Raw genomic sequence first — 19,073 nt, 5'->3', positions numbered from 1 at the left:
ACAACAGGTTTTCCATTGAAATGGCTACAAAATCCGCACTGCCATTCAGTTTTACTGATAAAACTGTAGTGTGATCAAACAATGCGTGAAAATCAGTTTTCAACAAATAGATACCATTTGTACATCTTCAAGGAAAGTATCTTCTTTTTATCCTATTGAAACCTTTGTTTCCATCCCACATCAGACTTACAAAAACAAAAATGTGCTTCCATTGTGCTTACTTAACCGCTGATATATATGTCCAGTTATTATATAGATATTTAAATTGTGTGTGCTAGAAAAACTCTGACATCCTACAACCTTTGTTTTTATACTCCATGTACCCCAGCAATATTGTCAGATAGTTCACTTTAAAAAATCCCATACATTTTCCATCAGAGAATGAATGATAAACACCAATCTTCATGTTAAAAGAATAAGCAGCAATTTATCAGAAGACTTAGGGCCTTATAATACTCTCGGTGGTGGTATCACGTGTGTAGCAGTCGGACCGTCAGAGCACTGCAGTGTCCGTCGGCATTCAGGATCCTGAGGTGGTGGTGCAGTGGTAAGGGGCAGGAATATGTTGCCTGTGCAGTTGCAGCACCACTGAACATGTTCCGAGTTGCTTTTCCACTGCCCATTTTATGGTGGGGAACCTGCCATGAAAAGATTGGGAGAGATGCAGCTAAGAGGGCCCTAACAGGGCCACCTGCCGCTTCTGGGCCTGTGAGTGCGTCGGTGGCACATGTTGTGCCCCCGTGGGATTGCATCCACATTCCTTCTCGGTGTGGCATGCACGACATGTTGCATGCCATACCATGCAGGAACGTGCTGCAGGCACTGTCACAGCGGTGATCTGCTGTTAAGGCTCTCCTGTTCTGCAAATACAATAATCTATAACTGAAAGGAAATTAAATTGTCCCTGCAGTATGTAGGTGATTAGCGGGAAATCTAGGGAGCCAGAATGTACAGCGAAGAGAAAGGGGGGAGTACACGATACAGAAAATACATAGGAGAGACTCTTTGCAGCGAACATTAGACAGTACAAAGAACTGAGCTAATATACATACGCTGCACTAATGGTGGAAGAAATAGCGAACAACAGGAGAAAAAAAAAGGAGTAAGCGGCGAGGAAAGAGCATGGGTACTCCTAAACATTTCCTCAGGGTCCAAAACGTTTGGTCTGGGTTGCGTCGGAGGACAGCAGGGTGGCAGTTTGGGGGAGAGGCGGTGTTGGGTTGGGTGGTAGAGGGGGCTTATTGAGGAGGGGTGGGTGTGTAAGCTGGGTGTAGTAGGAGCTAAGCATGTACATGTAGTTGCTGAACAGTGTGATACTAGGCAATTGTTTAATTTCGCTTTGCCTCCTTTTTTAAATCATCAGATATAAGATGATCGATCTTAAAATACATAACTTCAAGAAATATGCATTACCAACCTTCTATTGTGTTTGATTTGCTAACCTATAATGTTGCTCATGCATAAAAGCAGCTCAGCCACACACAATGTGCATACAATTGACTCACCTGTTAGTTCACTATTGGTATTGTAGTGGGTGGGGGTGGGGGTAGAGGGACATGAATGTTTCTAGATTTATTTTGTATTCTTATCAGTTAAAAAATGCTTCTGAATTTATCACTTAAAAAAAGCTTCTCAATGCAGATATAATATGAATGTACTACAGTGATTTGCTTCTGTAGGATAATAAAATATACTTTTTGAATTTTACATTTTAAAGTGCGAAGGTGGTAGTAGGGTTGCCGAAAAGAGTGATATATGGAGGGTCCGGAGTGAGGGATAGATACAACTATGTATATGAAAACAATGAGCATGGACTGGAGGATGAGCCACGAAGAGCAAAGTGAGGTATAGAGAGGAGTGAGAAGTAGAAAGAAGGAAAGAGAAATGTGTGGGTTTGAAATGCAGAGGGATTGTGTGAAAGAATTCAGAAAGGTGTAATAGAGGGAATGTGTGAGGAATAGAGGAAGGAGTAAGAAAGGAGATAAGAGGGAGGTGTGGAGGTTGAAGGAAGAGATGAGAGACTGTGGGAGTAATGGATAGAGGGAAGCAGTGTGACGTGAAGGAAGGGTATAAGAGATGGACCGAAGGAGTGAGATATGAAGGAGACCGAGTGATGGATAGGGGGATGGTTCTAGAGAGGGAGACTAGGAATGTGATGGAGGAAGGGACTGATAAAGGGAAAGCAAGGAGGCATAAGACAAAGGAAACGAGGTTTGAGGGCTAGCAGGACGAAGTATGACCAGTTGGGAATGTTGAATGTGGAAAAGGGGGCGAGGGAAAGAGTAAGAGTCGCCGCTCAGGTCCTACCTGCGCTGAAGCCCATGGTGAGGCACCCAGGCTCGAGGAGCGGTGTACTAGGTGACAGATGGGGTTGGGCCAGTGTGGGGTCCTCTCAGGCTGGTGCAGGGGGGTTTCAGGCCGCTGCAAGGTATACAGCCAGTTCCATCGAAACTGTCCTGCTCTGAGGTTCTTCTGACGGGAACCCGAAGTTTATCTCCATTCCCAGCCTGTCTAAATGTTTATTTATTTTGGGGCCGGGGGTCGGTACTGTAAATAGTCCGCGGCCCCTGTGCTCTGAAAGTGACTAACCACAAACGTGAGTGTCATCCCTCCGGAGGACAAGCCGGGAGGAGAGGGGGAGGCTGAACTTTTGGATCACTCCTTAAACTCCACAAAGCGCTGAGCTCACACGTCCAAGGCTGACAGAGGCGGCTGGCACACAAGCAGTGTGGGTCATAACTTGGCTTTTCCGTTCTCTTATAGCCAAAGAACAAGTTACTTACCTTCGGTAACGCTTTTTCTGGTAGATACAATATCTGCCTGTGGATTCCTCACCTTGTGAATATCCCCTTGCGTCAGCAACATTCGGAAATTCTTTTTGTAGCTTCGCGCCGACGTGGACGACGTCACAGAGGCACGGCATCGCGCGCGACTCCGCTGACATCACCGACACCATAATAGGCCCACGCAGGCGTGATGACATCAGTTCCGTTCTTTTTTCCGTGCCTTTGAGGCATACGGACGGACCGATGACAGCAGATATATACACAGTATACACAGTACACAATGTCAAGTTAACACACACAGTGTAAAGCCAATGCAGGAAAACAAATTGCAATAAACATTTCCTTTGACAATAAAAATATATACACTACAGTAACTCAGGCATAGAAGAGAGGACAATGGGGAGGCGGGTGGGTCAGTGAGGAATCCACAGGCAGATATTGTATCTACCAGAAAAAGCGTTACCGAAGGTAAGTAACTTGTTCTTCTGATAGATACATCTGCCAGTGGATTCCTCACCTTGTGAATGGAGTACCACAGCAGTCCCCACTCCCGGAGGAGGGTGTCCACTATCCTATACCAGAAAGTCCTGGAGGACAGAGCGCGCAAAAGGCCGTCCCTCCTCACCTCGGAATCTAAACAGTAATGCTTCGCGAAAGTGTGGAGGGAGGCCCAAGTCGCCGCTCTACAAATATCCTCAACAGGTACACCCCTAGACATAGCAGATGTAGAAGACTTTGCTCTAGTAGAGTGAGCTCTTATACCCTCTGGAGGTTCCTTACCCACCAGGGCGTAGCAGACCTTAATGCAGAGGATAATCCATCTCGAGAGCGTGCGCTTGTGCACCGCCTTCCCCTTCTTGCAGCCAGCAAATCCAACAAACAGCTGGTCATCCAACCTGAACTCTCTTGTCCTGTACAGGTAAAAGCTCACCGCCCTCTCAGGGTCCAAGTGGTGAAGTCTCTCCTCCTCTTTGGAAGGGTGAGGGGGAGGATAGAAGGAAGGGAGAGTAACGGACTGCCCCAGATGGAAAGGAGTTACCACCTTAGGCAGAAAAGCAGCCCTGGTCCTGAGAACCATTCTTTCAGCATGAATGGACACAAATAGGGGCTTTAAACTAAGAGCTTGAAGCTCACTTACCCTCCGTGCCGAGGTAATTGCCACTAGAAAAATAGTCTTAAAAGACAAAAGTCTCAAGGGACACTTGTGTAAAGGTTCAAAAGGCGAACCCATCAAGAATGTAAGAACACGGTTCAAGTCCCATTGAGGCACAATAAAAGGTGTAGGAGGAAATTTATTGGTAAGGCCCTTAATGAATCGTAATACAATAGGAGATTTAAACAAAGAGGGCTGGTCCGGCAAACAAAGGAAAGCTGATAAGGCCGACAAATAACCTTTGATAGTTGCCACCGCAAAACCCTGCTGGGCCAAAGAAAGTGCAAATTGAAGTATATTGGACAAACAAGCCCTTAAAGGGTCAATGGACTTCTCCCCACACCAAGCAACAAATGTAGACCATCTATAAGAATAAATGGACTTGGTGGAGTCACGCCTGGCCGTTAAGATGACATCCACCACATCGTGTGGGAGAGAAAAGGAAATCAGGTTGCCCCGCTCAATCTCCAGGCATGAAGGTGTAAGGTCTGGAGGTGGGGGTGTAGAACCCGCCCCTCCATCTGGGAGAGGAGATCTGCCCTGTGAGGGAGACGGAGCGGAGGGCACGAGGAGAGGCAGAGAAGATCTGTGTACCACACCCTTCTTGGCCAATCCGGGGCGATCAAAATAACTTGGGCCCGGTCTTGGCGAATCTTCCTCAGCACCCGAGGAATAAAGGGTATGGGAGAAAACGCGTAAAGGAGTTGAGAGTCCCAACTCAACTGAAACGCGTCCCCACGGGCTCCTTGCATCGGAAACTGGAGACTGCATCACAACGGGCAGTGAGCATTCTCGTGAGTGGTAAACAGGTTCACCTGAGGAGATCCCCACGTCCGAAAGACATAACGAACTACCTCTGGATGGAGCCTCCACTCATGGTCGGCGGAAAACTGCCGACTGAGACTGTCTGCACGAACGTTCAGAACTCCGGCCAGATGATTTGCCATCAGACAAATCTGATGGTCCTGAACCCAGGACCAGAGATGCAGAGCCTCCCTGCTGAGACACTGCGACCCCACTCCTCCCTGCTTGTTGACATACCCCATCGCGGTCGTGTTGTCCGTCAGGACTTGAACTGACTGACCACGAAGGGAAGGGAGGAAGGCCTTCAGCGCTAAACGTATAGCTCGCAACTCTAGAAGGTTGATGTGAAGCAACCTTTCCTCTGGAGACCAAAGACTGTTGACCTCCAGATCCCCCAGGTGAGCACCCCACCCTAGAGTGGATGCATCCGTTATCACTGTGGCCACCGATGGAGGTAATGAACAAGTTACTTACCTTCGGTAACGCTTTTTCTGGTAGATACAATATCTGCCTGTGGATTCCTCACCTTGTGAATATCCCCTTGCGTCAGCAACATTCGGAAATTCTTTTGTAGCTACGCGCCGACGTGGATCCGGACGTCACAGAGGCACGGCATCGCACGCGACCTCGCTGACGTCACCGGCGCCTATAACAGGCCCACGCCGGCGTGATGACATCAGTTCCGCCCTTTTTTCCGTGCCCTCGAGGCACACGGACGGACCGATGATAGTAGAAATATACCCAGTATACGTAGTATAGAAAACAAGGTAACACACACAGTGCGAAGCAAATGCAATAAAAACATTTGAAATAAACATTTCCATGACAATAAAATAACACATCATAGAAACTCTGGCATAGAAGAGTGGACAACGGGGAGGCGGGTGGGTCAGTGAGGAATCCACAGGCAGATATTGTATCTACCAGAAAAAGCGTTACCGAAGGTAAGTAACTTGTTCTTCTGATAGATACATCTGCCGTGTGGATTCCTCACCTTGTGAATAGAGTCCCACAGCAGTCCCCACTCCCGGAGGAGGGTGTCCACTCTGCTATACCAGGAAATCTTGGAGGACAGAGCGAGCGAAGTGGCCGTCCCTCCTCACCTCGGTATCCAAGCAGTAATGCTTCGCGAAAGTGTGGAGGGAGGCCCAAGTCGCGGCTCTGCAAATGTCCTCAACAGGTACACCTCTAGACAAAGCAGATGTTGCAGACTTTGCTCTAGTCGAATGTGCTCTAATACCCTCTGGTGGGTCCTTACCAGCCAAAGAATAGCAGATCTTAATGCAGAGGACGATCCATCTCGACAAAGTCCTCTTATGGACCGCTCTTCCTTTCTTGCAGCCAGCAAAGCCAATGAAGAGCTGGTCGTCCACTCGACAGTCTTTAGTCCTGTCCAAGTAAAAAGACACCGCCCTCTTGGGGTCAAGACGGTGTAATCTCTCCTCCTCCTTGGAAGGGTGAGGGGGAGGATAAAAGGTAGGAAGGGTAATGGATTGACCAAGGTGGAAAGGAGTCACCACCTTAGGCAGAAAAGCAGCCCTGGTCCTAAGAACCATTCGTTCAGCATGAATGGTCAGGAATGGGGGCTTGGAACTAAGAGCTTGAAGCTCACTTACCCTCCTTGCCGAGGTGATTGCAACGAGAAAAAACGTTTTCAAAGTCAGAAGCCTCATGGGACACTTGTGAAGAGGCTCAAAGGGAGCACCCATTAATAATGTCAAAACTAGATTCAAATCCCACTGAGGCACAACAAAAGGTGTAGGAGGGAACCTATTAATAAGGCCCTTCAAAAACCTTAAAACAATGGGAGACTTAAAAAGAGAAGGCTGGTCAGGCATACAGATAAACGCCGACAGCGCAGAAAGATAACCCTTCACCGTGGCAACAGCAAGCCCCTGCTGGGCCAGGGAAAGGGCAAACTGGAGCACATCAGATAAATGGGACCTCAAAGGGTCTATAGATTTCTCCCTGCACCAAACGACAAATTTAGACCACCTATAAGAATAGATGGACTTAGTGGAGTCACGCCTGGCTGACAAAATGACATCCACCACATCGTGAGGGAGAGAAAAAGAAATCAGGTTGCCCCGCTCAATCTCCAGGCATGAAGGTGTAAGGTCTGGAGGTGGGGGTGTAGAACCTGCCCCTCCATCTGAGAGAGGAGATCTGCCCTGTAAGGGAGATGGAGCGGCGGGTGAGAGGAGAGGTGGAGAAGGTCTGAATACCACACCCTTCTTGGCCAATCCGGGGCGATCAATATGACTTGGGCCCGGTCTTGGCGAATTTTCCTCAGAACCCGAGGAATCAAGGGTATGGGAGGAAACGCGTAAAGGAGTTGCGAGTCCCAACTCAACTGAAACGCATCTCCCAAGGCTCCTTGCATCGGATACTGGAGACTGCAGAATGACAGGCAGTGAGCGTTCTCGTGAGTGGCGAACAGGTCCACCCGAGGTGTCCCCCACATCTGAAAGATGTCGTGAACCACATCTGGGTGAAGCCTCCACTCGTGATCGGCAGAGAACTGCCGACTGAGACTGTCTGCACGAACGTTCAGAACCCCGGCCAGATGATTTGCCATCAGACAAATCTGATGGTCCTGAACCCAGGACCAGAGACGCAGAGCCTCTCTGCAGAGACACTGCGACCCCACTCCTCCCTGTTTGTTGATGTACCACATCGCGGTCGTGTTGTCCGTCAGGACCTGGACTGACAGACCGCAAAGGGAAGGGAGGAAGGCCTTGAGCGCCAAACGTATCGCCCGCAATTCTAGAAGGTTGATGTGAAGCAACCTTTCCTCTGGAGACCAAAGACCCTTGACCTCCAGGTCTCCCAGATGAGCACCCCACCCGAGAGTGGATGCATCCGTTATCACTGTGGCCATCGATGGAGGAAGTTGAAAAGGCTTTCCTTGTGACAGATTGCCTTCCACGCTCCACCAAGACAGATCCGCTGCAGCTTCTCTGGAGATCCTCACTGACTCCCTGAGATCTCCGTTGTGCTGATACCACTGCCTGCGGAGGCACCACTGGAGTGCCCTCATGTGCCAGCGTGCATGGTTGACCAACAGAATGCATGAAGCCATCAGACCGAGCAGGCGAAGGACCTTCAGGACTGGAACGACCGCTCCATTGTAAAATAAAGGAATCATCTCCCGTATGTCTCAAATCCTTTGAGGGGGAGGGAATGCACGACATACGGTTGTGTCCAGTACCGCACCTATGAACAGGTTGCGCTGTGAGGGCACCAGGTGAGACTTGGGTACATTTATCGAAAAACCCAACCTGTGCAACAACTGAGTTGTCTCCTGCAGATGATGGAGCACCTTCTCTGGCGACTCCGCTTTGATCAGCCAGTCGTCTAGATACGGAAATACATGAATCCCCGTTCTCCTGAGATGAGCCGCCACCACTGCCATCACCTTGGTGAAGACTCGAGGTGCAGTAGTAAGGCCAAACGGAAGGACCACAAACTGGTAGTGCTGTGACCCAACCGTGAAACGGAGATACTTTCTGTGAGACTTCAAGATGGGAATATGAAAATACGCATCTTGCAAGTCGATCGACACCATCCATTCCTCTTCCAACAGCGCTTGAAGAACCTGTGCAAGAGTGAGCATTTTGAACTTTTCCTGCTTCAGGTAAAGGTTCAAAATCCTGAGGTCCAGGATTGGCCGAAGTCTGCCATCTTTCTTGGGTATCAGGAAATACCGGGAGTAGCACCCCTGACCCCTTTCCTGCTCTGGAACCACCTCTATTGCACCCTTTCGGAATAATGCCAGGACTTCTTCCTGCAGGAGAAGCAGGTGGTCTTCCGAACAATAACCCTGGCAAGGAGGGTAATTGGGAGGGAATTCCTGGAAAGGAAGAGCATACCCATTCTCTACAAGATTGAGAACCCAAAGATCCGATGTTATAAATTCCCAATCTTGTAGAAAATGAGTAAGCCGACCCCCTACTGGGCCCACATGATCCGGAATGGCGGATCTAGGGCTGCTTTGCTGCGTTGGCCGGGGGTTGGGAAGGAGAGGAGGAGGAGGAGGAGGAGGAAGCTTGACGACCTCTAGGACGGGGTCTTTGTCTGCCTCTGTACGACTTGTACAGCGTGTTCTGCTGCTGCTGAGGCTGCTGCTGGGATGATCTGTAAGATCGAAAGGAAGATCTGCCAAATCCTCTGAAGCGTCTTCCGGTAGTACCTCTGGACTGAAGGCCCAAAGATTTTGCAGTGGCCCTACTGTCCTTAAAACGCTCCAAGGCAGTATCAGCTTTTTTTCCAAACAGACCTGAACCATCGAAAGGTAAGTCCATTAACGCAGACTGGACATCAGCAGAAAACTCTGAAGATTTGAGCCAAGCAGCTCTCCTAGTAGCCACAGAGGAACCCATGACTCTTGCCACCGAGTCTGCAGTGTCCAAACCACTCTGGATGACCTGTCTCGCAGCTGCTTGGGTGTCCGAGATTACTTCTTGAAAATCCTTCCTGTCCTCCTCAGGAACCTTTGGAATAAGTTGCTTGACAGAGTCCATCAAAGCATGGATATATCTCCCCATCAAACACGTAGCATTGGTTGATTTCAATGCCATACTGGCTGATGAAAAAACCTTTTTTGCATTTTGGTCCTGTTTCCAGGATTCCTTGTCTCCAGGAACCTGTGGAAATGCCCCAGCAGATTTTTTGGAGCAGGCAGCCTGCACTACCAAACTCTCAGGAAGAGGATGCGTTGTTAAAAATGCAGGATCATCCGGTGCAGCTCTATACCTTCTCGCCACCGTTCTAGAAACCGCTGGAGCAGATAAGGGTTTTTTCCAGACCTCATAGATAGGTTCAGACAACGCCTCGTTGAATGGTAACATAGGCTTGATCACAGATGAGGGTGAATGAAGCACCTCAGTTAAAATATTGGGCTTATAATCAGCTGTAGGTAGAGTTATGTTTAGTAAACTCGCTGCCTTCTTAATCACAGTGTGGTAAGGCACTACATCCTTAGATGGAGCATTCGATACAGAAGCCAACTCCCATTCAGGTGATAGCTCAAGACCACTGGCCTCACATAAGTCATCAAAGGGATCCTCAGAATCCTGTAACTCTCCTTCCTCAGTATCAGAATATCCATATTTCTATTCTTCCAGAAGTCTCTGGGCCTTTCTCCGAGACCTTTCTTTCACAATCGAAGTCAAAGGATTCGGAACCGACTCCGACGGGGTCGCCGCCGGCGTCGAACCCGACGTCGGACGAGGCTTCTCGCCACGAGGTCGGACAGAATCTTGCCTCGGAGTCACGGGTATCGGCGTCGATGGGATCGGCGTCGATGGAGCCGGCGTCGTGCGCTTCGGCGTCGACGACACCGGTGGTGTCGGAAAATGCCAATGCGGCGGTAGAGCCGGCATAAAGGGTGCAGGGGCATAAGCCTGCGGAACCCCTAAATTAAAGGCCATAGGACCCGTGGGACCAACAGGTGCACCAGACGGGAACATTGCCCTTGAATATACACCAAACATGGCGTTCAAGAACTGGAAAGGATCCTGACCTGGAGTCGGAAACTCAGGATATGGACCTCTCGGTTGTTCCCGGGGAGGCGGAGTCGATACGACGTCGACCTCTTCTTCGGGCGCCGGAACCGGAGTCGATGAACCATCGGGTGCCGGAACTTCGGCTCCACCAGCCCCCTGCTCCTCACCTTCATCCTCCTGACCAGAAGGATTGGATGGAATCGGAGAATGGACCTGTTCCTGAGGTTCGGGTGAAATCGGATGCAAAGTCTCTTCATGTTCCGACTCCGAAACCTCCACTTCTTTACTCACGAGTTTGATCTGGGACTTCGGTTTCGAGCTAGAGTCCTTCCCAGAGTGATGACGTGACTCATGGGACTTCCTCCTGTGTTTCTTCTTCGAGGACTTCGAAGCGTGAGCTGACGACGACTCCGAGTGTGACCTCGAACGAGACCTCGACCTCGACCGGCGAGATCGAGATTTCGATGACTTCTTAGCTTTCTTGCTCTTGAGTTTCGCCATAAGGAGCTTTGTTTCCCTCTCTCTTAAGGCTTTTGGAGTCATCTTTTTGCAGCAGGAACAGTCTTCGACATCATGGTCGGAGCTCAAACACCAGACACAACATTCGTGGGGGTCGGTGATTGACATGGTCTTGCCACATTCACCGCAGGCTTTAAATCCCGTCTTCTTCGACGACATCCCGAAGAGAATGAAGAAAGACACAAATACGAAGAAATAGTAACAAAGTTACTGTAAGCTACTACACGATCCCTGAAAACCGTTAGCGTCGACGACGCGGAAAAAAGGGAACTGATGTCATCACGCCGGCGTGGGCCTGTTATAGGCGCCGGTGACGTCAGCGAGGTCGCGTGCGATGCCGTGCCTCTGTGACGTCCGGATCCACGTCGGCGCGAAGCTACAAAAGAATTTCCGAATGTTGCTGACGCAAGGGGATATTCACAAGGTGAGGAATCCACACGGCAGATGTATCTATCAGAATGAAAAGGCTTTCCTAGTGACAGATTGCCTTCCATGCTCCACCAAGACAGATCCGCTGCAGTTTCTCTCAAGATCCTCACTGACTCCCTGAGATCTCCGCTGTGCTGATACCATTGCCTGCGGAGGCACCACTGGAGTGCCCTCATGTGCCAGTGTGCATGGCTGACCAACAGAATACAAAAAGCCATCAGACTGAGCAGACGAAGGACCTTCAGGACTGGAACGACCGCTCCATTGTAAAATAAAGGAATCATTTCCTGTATGTCGCGAATCCTTTGAGGAGGAGGGAATGCACGACACACAGTAGTGTCCAGTACCGCACCTATGAACAGGTTTCCCTGGGAGGGCACCAGGTGAGATTTGGGTACATTTATCGAAAAACCCAACCTGTGCAACAACTGAGTTGTCTCTTGCAGAAGATGGAGCACTATCTCTGGAGATTCTGCTTTGATCAGTCAATCGTCCAGATACGGAAATACCGATCCCCGATCTTATGAGATGTGCAGCCACCACAGCCATCACCTTGGTGAAGACTCGAGGTGCAGTAGTAAAACCAAACGGAAGGCCCGCAAACTGGTAGTGTTGCGATCCAACCTTGAAACGGAGATACTTCCTGTGCGACTTCAGGATGGGAATATGAAAATACGCATCCTGTAAGTCGATTGACACCATCCAGTCTTCTTCCAGCAGCGCTTGAAGAACCTGTGCAAGGGTGAGCATCTTGAACTTCTCCTGCTTCAGGTAAAGATTCAAGATCCTGAGATCCAGGATTGGACGAAGTCTGCCATCCTTCTTGGGGATCAGAAAATACCGGGAGTAGCATCCCTGACCCCTCTCCTGCTCCGGAACCACCTCTATCGCACCCTTTCTAAACTGTGCCAGGACTTCTTCCTCCAGGAGCAGCAGGTGGTCCTCCAAACAATAACCCTGGCAAGGAGGGTAATTTGGGGGAAATTCCCGAAAGGGAAGAGCATACCCATTCTCCACGAGATTGAGAACCCAATGATCTGAAGTAATCAATTCCCAATCTCGCAGAAAATGGGTAAGCCGACCCCCCACTGGACCCACATGATCCGGAATGGCAGATCTAGGGCTGCTTTGCTGTGTTGGCAGGAGGTTGGGAAGGGGAAGTGGAGGAGGAGGAGGCTTGGCGACCTCTAGGACGAGCTCTTTGTCTGCCCCTGTACGACTTGTACAGCGTATTTTGCTGCTGCTGCGGCTGCTGCTGTGATTGTTTGTAGTCCCGAAAGGAAGATCTGCCAAATCCTCTGAATCGCTTTCCAAAAGAGCCCCTGGTCTGAAGGCCCAAAGACTTTGCCGTCGCTCTGCTGTCTTTAAACCGCTGTAAAGCAGCGTCAGCTTTATTTCCAAACAACCCTGACCCATCAAAGGGCAAATCCATCAAAGCCGACTGAACATCCGCAGAAAATTCTGAAGATTTCAACCACGCAGCTCTCCTAGTGGCCACTGAAGAGCCCATCACTCTCGCCACTGAATCAGCCGTGTCCAGCCCACTCTGGATTACCTGCCTTGCCGCAGCCTGAGTGTCTGAAATCACCTCCTGAAAATCCTTCCTATCGTTCTCAGGGATTTTAGGCACCAATTGTTTGACGGAATCCATCAAAGCATGTATGTATCTACCCATCAGGCAAGTTGCATTTGTAGACATTAGCGCCATGCTGGCTGAGGAAAAGACTTTCTTTGCTGCCTGGTCTTGCTTCCATGCTTCCTTTTCCCCAGGAACCTGTGGAAAAGCACCCGTAGACTTCTTTGAGCAGGCAGCCTGCATAACCAAACTCTCTGGCAGGGTTTTTTTTCTACACCTCATAAATAGGCTCAGCCAAAGCGTCATTAAATGGGAGCATTGGTTCAATAGCAGAGGAAGGCGAGTGAAGGACCTCAGTTAGAATGTTAGACTTGTATTCAACAAGTCTGCAGCCTTCTTAATAACAACGTGATAAGGTATTACATCCTTGGAAGGTACGTCAGATACAGAGGCCAAATCCCACTCAGGAGACAGCTCAAGACCACTACCCTCTCTCAGGTCATCAAAAGGATGCTCCGAATCCTGCAGTTCACCTTCCTCCAAATTTTCATCACGATACCTCTCCTCTTCCAGAAGCCTCTGTGCCTCACGCCTCGACCTCTCCTTCATAAACGAAATCGACGGATCCGGGACCGACTCCACCGGAGCCGGAGCCGACGCCGAACTCGAAGTCGGAAGAGGCAGCTTAACCCGAGGACGAACTGGATTCGGCATCGGAGTCGAGGGTATCGGCGTTGATGGATTTGGCGTCAAAGGCTTCGGCGTGGAAGGCTTCGGCGGCGCCGGAAAATGCCAATGCGGAGCTGGAGCCGGCATGAAAGGCATAAAAGGCGCAGGAGCATAAGCCTGGGGGACACCCAGATTAAATGCTAATGGACCCGTGGGACCAACCGGTGCACCATAGGGGTACATTGCCCTGGAGTAAACTCCAAACATGGCATTCAGGAACTGAGTAGGATCCTGACCTGGAGCCGGAAAGGCTGGATAAAAGCCCCCAGGTTGCTCTTGAGAGAGCGGAGTCTTCTCGACCTCGTCCAGGCTGGTGCACAGGGGTCGACGAACCCGCAGGCAACGCAGCCTCGCCCTGTCCTTCTTCTTCCTCAACACCTTCATCTTCATCTTCATCTTCTTGACCAGAAGGATGGGATGGATTCGGAGAAGGATTCGGCAACTGCTTCGGTGACACAGGCAAAGCCGCACGTGAAGCCTCTCCCTCGGAGACCTGTACGTTCGAAGCCGAGGCCACCGCCTCCTTATGAAGTAACTTCACCTGTGACTTCGGCCTTGAACGAGTCATTCTCAGAGTGATGCCGAGATTCATGACTCCTCTTCTTATGCTTCTTCCTTGAAGACCTCGAAGCATGCGCCGAAGACGACTCCGAGTGTGATCTCGAATGAGACCTCGATCTCGAACGCCGAGTTCGTGACCTCGAATTCTTTTAATCCTTTTTGGTTTTCAACTTCGCTACGAGGAGTTTCGTCTCCCTCTCCCGGAGTGCCTTCGGAGTCATCTTTTTACAAGAAGGACAATCTTCGACGTCATGATCGGAGCTCAAGCACCAAACGCAGCACTCGTGTGGATCAGTGATAAACATCATCTTGCCACATTCTCCGCATGCTTTAAATCCAGTCTTCTTCGTAGACATCACGACAGAAGACAAAGAAAACACCAGAAGAAACACAAAGTAACAAAGTTACTATACAGCTACAGACGATCCCTTGAAAACCGTTAGCGTCGACGACGCGGAAAAAAGGGAACTGAGGTCATCACGCCGGTGTGGGCCTATTATGGTGTCGGTGACGTCAGCGGAGTCGCGCGCTATGCCGTGCCTCTGTGACGTCGTCCACGTCGGCGCGAAGCTACAAAAAGAATTTCCGAATGTTGCTGACGCAAGGGGATATTCACACAGTGAGGAATCCACTGGCAGATGTATCTATCAGAAACCAACAGTAGACAGAGGTGGGGAAGGGGCGGCCATTTTATAATGCTCACCTTAATAATACTACAAGTGTGAGAGTTTCCAATGTTTCTACAAGTCACGCCCCGGCCTTTGGTTGCAAGACAGCGCATTCCACAGCTCTATTCCACCGCCAAGCAGCACCGTGTAACGTAGCGTCAGCCGCCAAGAAGACCTTTGTTTTCGTTGCGGCGATCGGCAGAGTGTTGACGTAGCTGGCGGGAGGCTGCGTTTGCCTGGACCATGGTGTCGCCATTGTATTAAACAAATACCCATAAAAAGAAAGGCATGGGAATTCTCACCTTAATAATACTACAAGTGCAAGAGTATTCAATGTTTCTACAAGTCACGCCCTGGCCTCCGGTTGCAAGAAAGCAAATTCCACAGCTCTGTTGTTCCACCGCCGAGCAGCGCCGTGGAATGGAGCGTTAGCCACCAAGAAGACCTTCGTTTTTGTTGCGGGGATCGGCAGAGTGTTGACACAGCTGGTGGGAGGCTTCGTTTGCCTGGACCCTGGTGCCGCCATTGTATTAAACAAATACCCATAAAAAGAAAGGCACGCACCGAAAATATTAAAACCTTACTATTCTTGCCCAGGCGTGTGTGCGCGATGCCTACATAAAACAAGTAGTCCCTAAATGAAATAATAACAGCCAGCAGCAGAACCACATTGTAGTTGGTCGGTGCTGCTTCCTGCAAAATGGAAGCAAAACGGAAATGAGGTATCGGCCCACCAGCCAGTCAATGAGAGAGATAAAAACAGCAAAGCCACAATTAACCAATGGCAAGTTACAAAACAAAGAGAAACACAATGGGTGGAGTTTCACTCGTACTACAGATTACTTGATGCCTCTGCAGCACATGCGCTGCCTATGCGAGACCTAAAAATGAATTAATTGTGGTGCATGGGTTATCAGTTACAACTTTTTGAATCTTGCATTTAACCATGGTGGCTTCCCAGCGGGTTTCTGAGAATGGGGTATAGGCAGGTTTGATCTATAAAACAGTATATACTTAATTACAATACCAAGTGGCAAGTACAAAAGTGCAAAATGCTGGGATCAAAGTGCAAAGTACTGGAAGGCAAACAGGCGTATATTATAAAATCACAAAATCACACAAATATAATGCAAAACCGAGCCCTATAGATTGTTCGCTTTTAAAAAAGTATATTTTATTGAAAGTAAGAGGTACGATAAATAGGACAAGGCTGATCAAAGATTGTCAGTGATGCCTCCTTAACACAGATCCCTGAAGTTAAGAAGAATATGTGGGAGGTACATGGGAGGTGCTTCGTTCTCCTGGGCACTGTTAGCTTGCTCCTAAGTTCTATGATAGATGGAGGTACTTTATAGTATGTGGCTTAGGGTTCTCACCATTTTCCAGTCGAACGTATAGAGACCACACCCTGTTGTCAGCAAGGCAGTGCCTGCATTTTGTCTGTGTCCACGTAAAAACTGGTACAAAAGGGGGTGGTGATGGACGGAGCATCTGAACCAATCAAACACTCACACCCAGTCAAAAGATCTGGGTTTAATCCATCACCGTTCTTTAGCCCACTCTGCCACCCCAGTTCAGACATGGCTATATGCAAATCAGTCTGACCCTGTGCCTCATGGGAACATTCCAGCCCGAACTGCCAAGCCATGCCTTCACTGGACCGGAAATAAGCTTCCCAGGACCGGTTTCTGGCATTACAGCCGTCTTCATCCCGACTTGCTTGAATCCAGTGGCAAAGTGAGCAAGGGACTCACGTCTGAGGATACCCTGCCACACTTATGGCAGCCAAAAGCGGTACAAAAGGGGGTGGTGATGGGTTAAACCCAGATCTTTTGACTGGGTGTGAGTGTTTGATTGATTCAGATGCTCCTTCCATCACCACCCCCTTTTTTACCGTGTTTGGCCGCCATAAGTGTGGCAGGGTATGCTCAGACGTGAGTCCCTTGCTCACTTTGCCACTGGATTCAAGCAAGCCGGGTGAGGACGGCTGGAATGCCAGAAACCGGTCCTCGGAAGCTTGTTTCCGGTCCAGGGAAGACATGGCTTGGCAGTTCGGGCTGGACTGTTCCCATGAGGCACAGGGTCAGACTGATTCGCATATAGCCATGTCTGAACTGGGGTGGCAGAGTGGGCTAAAGAACGGTGCTGGATTAAACCCAGATCTTTTGACTGGGTGTGAGTGTTTGATTGATTCAGATGCTCCGTCCATCACCACCCCCTTTTGTACCACGTAAAAACTGGAGCAGGGAGGTGAACTGTAAAAGGCCCCACAGTTAAAGGGGGATGGCCCAGTCAGTCTCGAACGGCCAGACGGGTCCGCCCTTGGCCGGGGCACTGCCCGCGTGCTTCCTGCTCAGTGGGAGCTCGTAAGTTAATTTATGCGCCTCCGGTGCAAAAACCAGCAGCATGTAAATGTAAATGTAAATGTATTTCGATTTATATAGCGCACGAATCACCCAGGGGTCTCAAGGCGCTTGCTTAGGGAACCCGTCCTGGTATTCCCCTGTGAGATACCCCGGCAGGGTATCCACAAGGTGAAAGCCAGGCATCCCACCGCGAGGGGCCGTAGTGGAGATTAAGCAAGCTATTGCCCAGAGTCGCAGAGTGTGACCCCGTGAGTCGAGTAGGCACCGGAGCGAGAATTGTCGAGTCCGTGGAATTTTGAGCCCGAGACCCGCCGAGGCGGGGAATCGAACCCTGGTCCACGGCTGATCTCAGCTTCCGGGTCTGCCGCCTCTAACCACTGAGCCACGCTTCTCCACACAAACGGAGCAGGAAGCAGCGTCAGCGTTGCAGGGGAGCCTGGGGTATGTGGTCCCTGGGCTTGGCTCTCACCCCGATGTCATGCGGCCTGAACCAGTATCCCGAGGAGCGGGAGCTCGTAAGTTCATTTATGCGCCTCTGTGTGGGAAAACCAGCAGCAGGAAGCAGCATCAGCGTTGTGGGGGACCTGGGGGATGTGGTTCCTGGGCTTGGCTCTCACCCCGGTGTCATGCGGCCAGAAGGAGAAGTCAATTACAGGTGTTAACCCTGCCACTGTTTCAGGAGTCCAGTTGTACTGAGGCGTTCTCAGAAACTCTGCATTTGTTTTGACCTGTATTTGGACTGGCTCAACTCGTCAATCCATTTTTCTTCCAAATTTGCGTGAATATGGATAGACGTTCAGTATACCCCTGTGGGATACGACACCACATAAAGACACAATTCTCTAGACGGAAAGCAAATAAAAATTGGCTCTCGTCATGCAATGGAGTGGAGAAAAATGCCTGGCAGATGTCAATCACCAAAAAAGGGAACTGATGTCATCACGCCGGCGTGGGCCTATTATGGTGTCAGTGACGTCAGAGGAGTCGCGCGCGATGCCGTGCCTCTGTGACGTCGTCCACGTCGGCGCGAAGCTACAAAACTAATTTCCAAATGTTGCTGACGCAAGGGGATATTCACAAGGTGAGGAATCCACTGGCAGATGTATCTATCAGAACGATACGATATTTCCCATTCAGCTTCTGCAACTCCATAATTGGAGAATTGAACGGACACTCCATGATCTTGTGCTATCATGGAGTTAACCCTGCCCCTGTTTCTGGGGTTAGGTTGTACTGAGGCATTCTCGGAAACTCTGCATTTGGTTTGACCTGTATGCGGACTGGCTCGACTCAGTCCAATTTCTACCTCGGAAAAACAACAGTGGATGGACAGAATGCAGAACAATGGACAGAATGCAGAACAATGTCATACATTCACCCCAGTACAGAGATCTGGGCCTAAATCCATCGTTTTTTTTGCACTCCCACCACCCCAGTTCAGACATGGCCATATGCAAATCAACATAGTACGAACTGGGGTGGTGTGGAGTGCAAAAAAAACTATGGATTTAGGCCCAGATCTCTGTACTGGGGTGAATGTATGACATTGTTCTGCATTCTGTCCATCAACTGTTGTTTTTGCATTTGTCACCCCGAGTGGGATGGGTATGCTCAGACGTGAGTCCCATGCTCTCCACACCACTGGAGTCAAGCTATTCTGGCTGAAGACGGCTGATAGCCAGAAACCGGTCCTAGGATGCTTGATTCCAGTCCAGGGAAGACATGGCTTGGCAGTTTGGGCTCGACTGTTCCCATGAGGCACAGGGTCAAGACTGATTTGCATATGGCCATGTCTGAACTGGGATGGCTTGGTGAGAAAAATAACGATGGATTAAAACCAGATCTGGGACTGGGGGTGAATGTTTTGCCATTGTGCAACATTCCGTCCATCATCTTGTGTGTTTTTCTGTTCACCCTGTGCGGGAAGGGTATGCCCAGACGTGGGTCCCCTGCTCACTAAGCCACTGGAGTAAAG

The 19,073-nt window shown here is 49.8% G+C and overlaps 1 protein-coding gene across 5 annotated transcripts in view; it reads right to left on the bottom strand.

Annotated features, from left to right (window-relative positions):
* Positions 1–19,073, bottom strand: part of LOC144817808 (uncharacterized) — a 233,998-nt gene that overhangs the window by 136,970 nt on the left and 77,955 nt on the right. The window lies entirely within an intron of this gene.

The sequence above is a fragment of the Lissotriton helveticus genome, chromosome 2_1 (assembly GCF_964261635.1).
Source record: "Lissotriton helveticus chromosome 2_1, aLisHel1.1, whole genome shotgun sequence".
In the NCBI taxonomy this organism is placed as follows: domain Eukaryota; kingdom Metazoa; phylum Chordata; class Amphibia; order Caudata; family Salamandridae; genus Lissotriton; species Lissotriton helveticus.
The sequence above is the reverse complement of the archived record's forward strand: the minus strand, read 5'-3'. Positions and strand labels throughout refer to the sequence as shown.